At 40.9% G+C, this 12,220-nt stretch overlaps 1 protein-coding gene and 1 non-coding gene across 2 annotated transcripts in view; one reads left to right on the top strand and one right to left on the bottom strand.

Annotated features, from left to right (window-relative positions):
* Positions 1–4,506, bottom strand: part of LOC104988095 (17-beta-hydroxysteroid dehydrogenase type 6) — a 21,948-nt gene extending 17,442 nt beyond the window's left edge. The window contains exon 1 of the mRNA XM_010839277.1: positions 4,326–4,506. The gene's annotated coding sequence lies outside the window, so the exon portion shown is untranslated. The remainder of the gene's footprint in view (positions 1–4,325) is intronic.
* TRNAG-CCC lies at positions 603–676 on the top strand. Its single transcript has one exon. It is a non-coding gene; the product is annotated as a tRNA-Gly (tRNA).
* Positions 4,507–12,220: the final 7,714 nt, after the last annotated feature.

Below are 12,220 nucleotides of genomic sequence, written 5' to 3'. Positions count from 1 at the left end.
GCAGAAGAGGAAAGAAAGGTAGAAAAAGGTGTGGGGAAGTAGAGGGTTCCAGGGGCTCCACGAGAAAGTAGAGATGGCTTAATCTCTGCCTAAGCATCCACCAGGATGTCCCTTCTTTGTCTTTCCTGCCATCATCAGTCTTTGGAGCCCATCCTCACCAGCCCAGGTCTTGTTCAGTGACAGGGCCCCAAGAAGGAAGCAGGAAGGTTTGGGGCCCCATGAACTGACCTCTCTGGATGCCTTGGAATCTGGGGTGAACACAGGGTCACTAGCCACTGGTATGGATATTAGAAATATTAATATTGACTACTACCTCTGATTGGTTTCTCTAAAACCTGAAAATCCCAACAAAAACTAGCCATAATACTGTGTCATCAATCTCTCAGTAGAGCAACCATAAAAACCTGACACAGAAAATGAAAGGAAAAACCCAAGAAAAGTCCTAGGGAGGTTGGCAATCCTCAAGATTAGGCTCGCTGCTAAACTGGGCTTCCCCACCCAGTCACTGTACTTGGTGTGTGCCGAAAACTCTCACATCCAAACCTGGAGGTGTTTCAGGCTTCTGTAACTTTCCTCTTCAGCAACTATGCAGAGCAAGGGCTTCCCTGGTGGTCCAGTGGTTAAGATTCTGGCATTCCCAATGCAGAGGGCTCAGGTTCAATCCCTGGTCAGGGAACTAGATCTCACAGACCATAACTAAGAGCCCTGACACTACAATTAAAGACCTCATATACTACAATGAAGACCCAGTGCAGCTGAATTAAAAATATATACAGTGCAGAACACATTCCATTTCTCAGAACACTTTTTTTGGAGTCTGTTATACCAATGAGACCCTTGGCTAATACTCTGCCTACCTTTCCTTTTATTCCTTTCCAATTTGCATGAGTTCCCCTGACCTCAACCCTGATTTTGTGGATAGCATAGAAATATGAGCATGTATTCTGAAGTCAGATTACTTGGGTTCAAATCAGGCTTTACCATTTACTTGTGTAGCCTTGGGCAAGTGAATTAACCTCTCTACCTGTGTTGTTATTGTGCATGCTCAGGCATGTCTGACTTTGCGACCCCATGGACTGTAGCCCGCCTGCCTTCTCCGTCCTGTGAGACTTTTCCAGGCAAGAACACTGGAGTGGGTTGTTATTTCCTCCTCCAGGGGATCTTCCTGACCCAGGAATAGAACCCCGGTCTGCTGCAACTCCTGCATTGCAGGCAGATTCTTTCCCCACTGCACCATTGGGGAAGCCCTCTACCTGTGTGCTCATCTTCAAAATGGGAAAAGGACCCTTCAGTGATTTGTTGGGAGAGTTTAAGTGAGTTAACACATGTAAAGCACTATGTAATTTCTAGATATTATTAGGATTACTTTGGTGGTTGTTGTTTTATTATTGCCATTCTAGACTTTTATCCCTGAACCCTGCCTCTTCCTCTAGGTCTTATCAGAATCACTTTTTCACAGTGTGTGCAACTCCAAGCATTGCAACATCCTTAGTCTTTTCTATATGCTTTTTATCACTACACTGGGCCATACTAGTTCACCCCGACCTTCTTCAGTCTCAAGCAGAGGACCTGTCTCTCTGAAATATAGCACAAGGCAAAATAAGGAATAGCCTTTATTCTCTTCTTTTAAATCTTCAGGCATGAGTTTATCTGTAAGGTTCAATCAGTCTAGTCACTGATCCTAAGAGTGAGTCTATCAACAACACACGGATTCGTGGACTGATCCATTGTGACCTTCTTTGTTCTCACACTGGGCATACAAACTAGGTATTACTTGTAAAACAAAGAATGTTGCCCACTATCCAGTTCTACAAGGATCAAGTCATTAGCCTCTGCAGTCACTGACTGGCAGTACACTCTGAAAAGAATTCAGGATGAAGAATGTGATAAGGCATTTTATACTTTGGAAAAACAGATGCCTTAGTTTGAGATATCTCAGGTGGAAAAAAATTTAATGAACCCAGATTTTTGCATCTTCTCATACAGAAAAAAAAGCACTAAGATCATTAACTGAGGACTTCCTTGGTGGTCCAGTGGTTAAGAATCTGCCTGCCAATGCCGGGGATCCAGGTTTGATTTCTGGTCTGGGAAGATCCCACATGCCACGGGGGCAGCTAAAACCATGCGCCACAACTACTGAAGCCCACACATTCTAGGGCCTGAGAGCCCGTTCACCTTAGAATCCCTGCTCTGCAACGAGAAGCCACTACATTGGGAAGCCCATGCACCATAACTAGAGAGCAGCCCCTGCTTGCCACAACTAGAGAAAGCCCACATGCAGCAATGAAGACCCAGTGCAGTTCAAATAAATACATAAATAAAATTTTAAATCTTTAATTCAGATATCTGATCCTGGTGGTGCAGTGCATAAGAATCTGCCTACTAATGTAGGGGACATGGGTTCGCTCTCTGGTCCAGGAAGTTTCCAGGTACAGCAGAGCAACTAAGCCTGTGCACCACAACTACTGAGCCTACACTCTAGAGCCTGTGCTCCACAGTGAGAGAAGCCACCACAATCAGAAGCCTGAGCACCACAGTGAAGAGCAACTCCTGCTCATCATAACTTAGAGAAAAAAAAAAAGCTTGAGCAAAGTAACAAAGACCCAAAACAGCCAAAAATAAAAATTTTTTAAAAGGAATTCACAAGAACAATCAAACATTGCTATTGAACAAGTAAATATATTCAATTTGGAAAAAGCAATTTATCATTATCTACCAAAGATAATGATCCATCTTCCCTATACCCAAAGATTCCAGTTTAGGTATATAACAACAAAATATGTACACCATAAACATTACTTGTGATAGCCAAAAGCTGGAAACAACCCACACATGCACAAATAGTAGAATGGATAAATAAGTTGAGATATGTTCATGCAATGGAATGCTATACAGTGAAAAAAACAAACTATAGCTACACACAGTTACATGAATGAGTCTCGCAAACATAACACTGTGACACAAAAGAACACATACTACATGATTCCATCTCCACAAAGCTTTAAAATATAAAACTAATCTATGTTGGGACTTCCTTGATGGTGCAGTGGCTAAAATTCCACACTCCCAGTGCAGGGGGCCAAGGGTCAATCCTTGGTCGAGGAACTAGATCCCGATGCCACAACTAAGACCTGAAGCAACCAAATAAATAAAAATAAATCTTTTTTAAAGCTATAAAAATTTTTTAAATTAATCTATGTTGATATTAATACAAATCTTATTACTGGTTACTTTGGGGGAGGAGGTAGGGTTCAACAAATGAGAACGGTATTAATGGATTATCTACCATGCTCATAATGTTCTATTACTTGACCTGTGTGGCTGTAAAAGAAATGCAAATTTTATGAAAATTCATTGAACTGTCACCTGTGTGTTTTCTACTCAAATTAGAAAAATTAAAATACCACTTTGGGGCTGGTGCACTGAGATGACCCAGAGGGATGGTATGGGGAGGGAGGTGGGAGGGGGTTTTAGGATGGGGAACACGTGTATACCCGTGGCGGATTCATGTTGATGTATGGCAAAACCAATACAATATTTTAAAGTAAAAAAATAAATAAATAAAATAAAGGCTGAATAATAAAAAAAAATACCACCTTGATTAAAAAGAGAAGAAAAGAAACAGTCTGAAGAAAATCACTTCTGCATTTGTCATAAAATTCTTATCAAGAACACTGTGTATCTATACACTGTGTAAGATCCCACATGATAAATCCTGTCATGCATTTAGTACCAGGAAAGATTTTCTAAGTAAGTACTTCTAAGTACTATTTACTTTTCTAAGTAAATAGTATACTATTGATTCTTTTTAAATTATCTAATTTTTCCATATTATCTTAGTGGTTTAAGGCCAAATTTAATGTTCAGTCATAGTAATTCTATTAGTCCTCATAAATAGCATTTTCTTCTTCTTCTCTCTTCTCTTTCAACACGTTGATTTTCTTTCTCTTTTTATGTTTCCATTTGCATTTTAATAACTTTTTTTGTGTATGTGTCTTTTATTATAGATTACCTCAAACTCTTTTTGAAGATGCTACATTTGTCCAAGAATAAAATCTAATAGATTCGCCAACCTCAGTCTCTTCCCAAAAGCTGACTCAATCCCTCAGCCAAGTGGGAAAAAAATTAGCAAATACTCCAGTAGTTGATGCCATGTACTGGCATATATATACACATATATCTATGTATAATATAATAAAATGTATATATACACATATACATAAATCATACTTCATTTCATATCAGTATATGAGATTCCACAAAGAGAAAGGACAAATGTTACCTGAGAAATTTTTATTTGTGAATATACATCACATTTCACCTACCTTTGGAATTTTACTTCTTCTCTGTTCTCCACAGGATTAGAAATGTAATGAGAGAAGGAATCATGGGACTATTGAACCCTTGTTTACTGGTCACATGGGTTAAAAAAGAAAGAAAAAAAATTTCACCACTTCCACTGCAAAGAGCTTGCTCATAGTAGGAAATTGGGGTAGGGTTAGGTCAGGACAGAACTAGATCACAGAGCTTCAGCAACACAACTCTCAGGGCTTAATTACATAAAGCTGCTTTTGCTTATCCAAAAGTTCATGAACTTACTCCACAGCTCCCAGCATTAACTAAAAAAGAGCTGGTTTTCCACACTGTCAAGATTCCCAGTTTACAGAGCATATCCAAGGGGTCTTATGTGTAAGTATAAAATCACTGTCAACTTCTAAACAATGTTTAAACTGCAAAAGAATAAAGATCAAAAAAGTGGAGAAAATCATCAGTTCAGTTCAGTTCAGTCACTCAGTTGTGTCCTACTCTTTGCGACCCCATGGACTGCAGCATGCCAGGCTTCCCTATCCATCACCAACACCCAGAGCTTGCTCGAACTCATGTCCATTGAGTCGGTGATGCCATCCAACCATCTCATCCTCTGTTGTCCCCTTTTCTTCCTGCCTTCAATCTTTACCAACACTAGGGTCTTTTCCAATGAGTCCGTTCTTCGCATCAGGTAGCCAAAGTGTTGGAGTTTCAGCTTCAGCATCAGAGAAAGCCATGATGATGAATTTTCTTTCAGAAATCAAAGTTGAAGGGTCTTTTAAGAAAATTATAGACCACAATCAAGATCTTTCTCCAAACAGATTTTATTTCCAACCCAAAACACACACTCACACCATTTGTTCAGGAAGAGTTTTCAGAGGACTTCATGAACCCCACTGAGCAAGGTCCCTTTCCTTTCCTGCACGCTGCCCATCCCAACCTTCTGCACCTCTTTCACAACACCACTCTCTTGTGGTCAGAGTTCAGGGTGCTTCACTCGCTTGTGCCCTGCCTATAGTTCTCAACAGTGCCAGCCTTGTTCAGCTGCAGAATCTGACCTGTTACAGTCAAAAAAAAAAAAATTAAAAACAGAAAGCTCCCATTCTCTAAGTTGGAGCCTCTGCTGGAGTCAGGGAATGGGGAAGCAGAGCCTGCTCTTAGACTGCCCACCTGAGATCAGTTTCTGCGAACTGGGGCTCTGGGCCCTTAAGGCTGTTAGACACATTTCCAAAAGACCTGCCACTGCTTTATGATCTAATACATTCTAGCAAATCAGTCAAACCCAAGGAGGGAGTCGTGGAAATCTTCAATTTAAAGCACAGGTAACAACCTGGGCTTGCGATTGGCATCCGAGGTGGGGGGGAGTCTTGTGGGATGAACCTTGAATCTATGGAATCTGACACTACCTCTGGGTGCATGCATGTTCAGTCACTTCTTTGCAACGCTGTGGACTGTAGCCCACCAGGCTCCTCTGTCCATGGGATTCTCCAGGCAAGAATACTGGAGTGGTTGCCACACCCTCCTCCAGGGCATCTTCCCTACCAAGGGATCAAACCTGTCTCCTGAAGCTGGGTAAATAGTATCAGGGCTGAGTTGAATTGTAATACACACAGCTGGTATCCAAAGAACTGGTTTGGAGGTATGGGTAAACACATCCCTCCCTCACATTAGAATTGGTATAAAATCCTTCAGCACCCTTTCACAACTCTCTCCTTTCTTGGCTCCTATGAAATCACCATCTCCTAGCTCTCCTGCTTCTATTTCTATTTGTTCTCCTTGTCCTTCCTGGCTTCTCTTCATCCACCCAGTTTTTAAAGTCAATATCTTTAAGAGTTCTATCCAGGCCCTTCTTCTCTTCTCAATGCACACACCCTCCTTGTATGGGGACCTCAGTCATCATCAACTTCAACCTGATCTACAGTCTAAGGACTTTGTAAATCTCTGCCTTCAGTCAAGATCTCTCTTGACATCTAGCTCCTCATATCCAACTGCCTGCTGGGCATCTTTCACTGGAATTCATTCATCCATTCCATAAATATAGAGTTCCTACTACGTGCTAGGTCCAATGCTATTTATTGGAGCTAATGTTGGTGCTTTTGTTTAGTCACTAAGTCATGTCTGACTCTTTGCAACCCCTTGGGCTACAGCCTGCCAGGCTCCTCTGTCCATGGGAGTTCCCAGGCAAGAATACTGGAGTGGGTTGCCACTTCCTTCTCCAGGGATCCAACCCACATCTCCTGCACTGGCAGGTGGATTCTTTACCACTGAGCCAGCAGGTAAGCCACTGGAGCTAATAGAGGAGAATAAATTGGCATGATATTTGAAACCTTAGAATTTATCATTTTAGTAGGAAAATAGACATTAAATATACATTCCTACAAATAAATGTATAATTACACACTGTGACGAAGGCTATGGAAGAAAAGCATAGGGAGCTTAGGAAATACAGAAACAATATAATATAGTCACAATAGAAACTCAAATTTAACTTTTCAAAACTGAAATGATGATGATTCAGTGCAATATGATCCTCCTCATTTTCATGTTATTTCCTATCCCTACATGTATTCAACAAATACTCAACAAATTTAATGATTGCCCACTAGATGCTAAACAACTCCCTTCCAACCAGCTGCCCAATCCTGAAACCTGGGAGATCATCCTAGACCCATCCCTCATCCCCTACATCCAATCAACATTAATTCTTTGTAATATTTCTTGTCACTTATGTCCACCCAATCACATCCATCTCTACTGCCTTAGTTCAGGCCACAAGTATTTGTGCCTTGGATTCCAACAACAGTTTCTTGGGATGGTTCTGCCTCTGGTTGCTCTTTCCCCTTCTATCTGTCCTTTACAGGGCTCCAGAGGTTATTGGAACAGACTGGTTCCAAATCGGGAAAGGAGTACATCAAGGCTGTATTTTGTCACCCTGTTCATTTAATTTATATGCAGAGTACATCATGTGAAATCCTGGGCTGGAGAAGCACAAGCTGGAATCAAGCTTGCTGGGAGAAATATCAATAACCTCAGATATGCAGATGACACCACCCTTATGGCAGAAAGTGAAGAAGAACTAAAGAGCCTCTTGATGAAAGCAAAAGACAAGAGTGAAAAAATTGGCTTAAAACTCAACATTCAGAAAACTAAGATCATGGCATCTGGTTCCATCACTTCATGGCAAATAGATGGAGAAACAATGTAAAGAGTGACAGACTTCATTTTTCTGGGCTCCAAAATCACTGCAGATGATGACTGCAGGTGACTGCAGCCATGAAATCACAAGACGCTTGCTCCCTGGAAGAAAAGTTATGACCAACCTAGATAGAATATTAAAAAGCAGAGAGAGACATTACTTTGCCAACAAAAGTCCGTCTAGTCAAGGCTATGGTTTTTCCAGTAGTCATGTATGGATGTGAGAATTGGACTATAAAGAAAAATGAGCACCAAAGAATTGATGATTTTGAACTATGGTGTTGAAGACTCTTGAGACTCCCTTGGATAGCAAGGAGATCCAACCAGTCCATCCTAAAGGAAATCAGTCCTGAATATTCATTGGAAGGACTGATGCTGAAGCTGAACCTCCAATACTTTGGCTACCTGATGCAAAGAACTGACTCATTTGAAAAGACCCTGATGCTGGGAAAGATTGAAGGCGGGAGAAGGGGATGACAGAGGATGAGATCATTGGATGGCATCACTGATTCAATGGACATGAGTTTGAGTAGGCTCCAGGAGTTGGTGATGGACAGGGAAGCCGGGCATGCTGCAGTCCATGGAGTCGCAGAGTCGGACACAATCGAGCAAATGAACTGAACTGAACTGAACTGAGAGGTTATTTCTTTCTTTTTTAAAATTTTATTTATTTATTTTCTGCTGCCCTGGGTCCTCATTGCTTTGTGCAGGTTTTCTCTGGTTGAGGTGGTTCTTTCTCTGGTTCTTGTGGTGTGCAGGCATCTCATTGCGATGACTTCTCTTGTTGCGGTTCACAGGCCCTAGAGTGCACAGGCTTCAGTAGTAGTTGTACCATTCAGGCTTAGTTGCTCCGTGGCATGTGGAATCTTCTCAAACCAGGGATCTAACCCTGTCCCCTACATTGGCAGGCAGATTCTTACCCACTGCACCATCATAGAAGTCCCCAGAGTTTATTTCTAAAACACAGTTCTGATTATGTTTCTTCCCTGCTTAAAAGCCTTCCAAGAGTCCCCACAATCTTCAGACAAATACAGATTCCTGGGGAGGAACAAAGTTTGATGTTGTGTTTTGATTTGAATCTGTCATCCTTTATTTTAAGCAGACTGCAAGGAGTAAGCTAGACCCCAAATGTATATAACTTTATAATTAACAAGAAAATCTATTCAGTAGGTATATTGGCAGGTTACTCATCAAAAATCTGGTGGGTTTGCTATTGTATAGAACATGGAACTCTGCTCAACATTATACAGCAGCCTGGATAGAGGGGAGTTTGGGGGAGAATGGATCCATGTATATGAATGTCTGAGTCCCTTCACTGTTCACCTGAAACTATCACAACATTGTTAATTGGCTATACCCCAATACAAAATGTTTTTGGTGTTAAAAAAATAAAATTAAGAAAAAATTTTTTTAAATATTGTGGGTTCATTTACAGCTTAAGTGAAAAAATTCAATTTCATATATTATATCCATCAAACAGGTTATAAAACAATTACAAAGTCCTACAACACGTTTTATCAGCTTTGAAGTCATCATTTGCTTTATGGTTAAAAGAATCATTCCTGTGAGATTTAACTAAAACTTTGTCATTAAAAAAATGAGGGTACTCTTTATTACTTTCAGTAGTTGATGACAAGTGATAAAAGTTATCATAAATTGAAATATGATCTTGGCTCCACCTAGACAGTCTCCCCTTGTTTATGATGCTCTTCTGTGAACATAACAGATTTTCTTATCTTCTCTTATTTTATTGAGAAGGAAAATAACTAGCACAGGGTAATTCAAATTTTCAACTTGTTTCAACAATATTATTCATTCCCAAGGCTTCAATACAGATATGATCGAATCAGATACGATCAATATTTCATTTTAATTTTAACCAAAACTGAATTAAAATGGACAAATGACTTTTAGTTCCACACTCTTTAGCTTGGCACACAATGCTCTGGCCATAGCTTGCCTCTTGGTCTCATCTCTTACTGTGCCTTCCCTTGAAGTCTGAGTTCTGACCATATGGAACTATTACTGGCAGTTTCCCAGAAACACCATGCCATTTAAGCTTTTGAGCCCTTCCTCCCTGTACCAATCTTGCCCAAATCTTTTAAAAAAAATACTGACACCAATAGACAACTGGATTAAAAATTCATCTATAATATTTTATTCTACTTTTTGATTTGTATCAATTGCCCCTATTAGACTATAACTTTCTTGGAAGCAGAAACCATGTCATTTTTCTCCCCAGAGCCTAGCTAAATGTCCAACACAAATTTTTATTAACTGTGGGATAAATGAATTAGTTTAAAAATGACTGGATGAACCATATTTTTCCCAAACAGATCATCCTTTTACATGTTAAAAACATCCAGAATAACAGTAAAAGCTGGACTGAAAGTCCATGAAGTAGGTATCCAAGTCTGCAAAGAACTTGAAGAGAATGATGGAGGGCTGACAGATTACCCAAAGAGGTTGACAGTAGACATAAGCAGTAAATGTAAAGATGGTAGGCAGTGTAAGACTTGAAGGACAAAGGGGTTTTGCAAGTACAAGGATGAAAACACAAGAGGAAACCAACTGAATGGCAATACTGCCTCCCAGTGGCCCTTGGGATAAAAACCTGTATATCAAAGCACTTCCATAAAATAACTTTCTCACTTTGGTTCTGGGCTATGAGCTTGTGCCAGGCACCTCTCAGTTTATCTCATTTAACCCTCACAACAACCCCCTGTAGACAAATAGCTTGCAGCTTAGGAGTTAGTCTCACAGACTCTGGAGCCAGGATGTCTGCTTCTCTCACTTACTAGCTTTATGACTGGGACAAATTAGTTCTCGGCATATGTCTCCACCCTAATGGCAGAAAGCGAAGAGGAACTAAAGAACCTCTTGATGAAAGTGAAAGAGGAGAGTGAAAAAGCTGGCTTAAAACTCAACATTCAAAAAACTAAGATCACGGCATTTGGTACATCACTTCATGCAAATAGATGGGGAAATAATGGAAACAGTGACAGACTTTATTTTCTTGGGGTTCAAAATCACTGCAGATAGCGAATGCAGCCATGAAATTAAAAGACACTTGCTCCTTGGAAGAAAAGCTATGACAAACCTGGTCAGCGTATTAAAAAGCAGAGACATTCAGTTCAGTTTAGTTCAGTTCAGTCACTCAGTCGTGTCCGACTCTTTGTGATGCCATGAATCGCAGCACACCAGGCCTCCCTGTCCATCACCAACTCCTGGAGCTCACTCAGACTCACGTCCATCGAGTCAGTGATGCCATCCAGCCATCTCATCCTCTGTCGTCCCCTTCTCCTCCTGCCCCCAATCCCTCCCAGCATCAGAGTCTTCCAGTGAGTCAACTCTTCGCATGAAGTGACCAAAGTACTGGAGTTTCAGCTTTAGCATCATTCCTTCCAAAGGAATCCCAGGGCTGATCTTCAGAATGAACTGGTTGGATCTTCTTGCAGTCCAAGGGACTCTCAAGTGTCTTCTCCAACACCACAGTTCAAAAGCATCAATTCCTCAGCGCTCAGCCTTCTTCACAGTCCAACTCTCATATCCATACATGACCACAGGAAAAACCATAGCCTTGACTAGATGGACCTTTGTTGGCAAAGTAACGTCTCTGCTTTTGAATATGCTATCTAGGTTGGTCATAACTTTCCTTCCAAGGAGTAAGCGTCTTTTCATTTCATGGCTGCACTCACCATCTGCAGTGATTTTGGAGCCCCAAAAAATAAAGTCTGACACTGTTTCCACTGTTTCCCCATCTATTTCCCATGAAGTGATGGGACCAGATGCCATGATCTTCGTTTTCTGAATGTTGAGCTTTAACCCAACTTTTTCACTCTCCACTTTCACTTTCATCAAGAGGCTTTTGAGTTCCTCTTCACTTTCTGCCATAAGGGTGGTGTCACCTGCATATCTGAGGTTATTGATATTTCTCAAGGCAATCTTGATTCCAGCTTGTGTTTCTTCCAGTCCAGCGTTTCTCATGATGTACTCTGCATATAAATAAGCAGGGTGACAATATACAGCCTTGACGTACTCTTCTTCCTATTTGGAAGCAGTCTGTTGGTCCATGTCCAGTTCTAACTGTTGCTTCCTGACCTGAATACAAATTTCTCAAGAGGCAGGTCAGGTGGTCTGGTATTCCCATCTCTTTCAGAATTTTCCACAGTTTATTGTGATCCACACAGTCAAAGGCTTTGGCATAGTTAATAAAGCAGAAATAGATGTTTTTCTGGAACTCTCTTGCTTTTTCCATGATCCAGCGGATGTTGGCAATTTGGTCTCTGGTTCCTCTGCCTTTCCTAAAATCAGCTTGAACATCAGGAAGTTCACGGTTCACGTATTGCTGAAGCCTGGCTTGGAGAATTTTGAGCATTACTTTACTAGCGTGTGAGATGAGTGCAATTGTGCGGTAGTTTGAGCATTCTTTGGCATTGCCTTTCTTTGGGATTGGACTAAAAACTGACCTTTTCCAGTCCTGTGGCCACTGCTGAGTTTTCCAAATTTGCTGGCATATTGAGTGCAGCACTTTCACAGCATCATCTTTCAGGATTTGAAATAGTTCAACTAGAATTCCATCACCTCCACTAGCTTTGTTCGTAGTGATGCTTTCTAAGGCCCACTTGACTTCACATTCCAGGATGTCTGGCTCTAGGTCACTGATCACACCATCGTGATTATCTGGGTCGTGAAGATCTTTTTTGTACAGTTCTGT

Source organism: Bison bison, unplaced genomic scaffold (genome assembly GCF_000754665.1).
Source record: "Bison bison bison isolate TAMUID 2011002044 unplaced genomic scaffold, Bison_UMD1.0 scf7180017864115, whole genome shotgun sequence".
Taxonomy (NCBI): Eukaryota; Metazoa; Chordata; class Mammalia; order Artiodactyla; family Bovidae; genus Bison; species Bison bison.
This window is presented reverse-complemented; position numbering and strand designations above follow the sequence as displayed.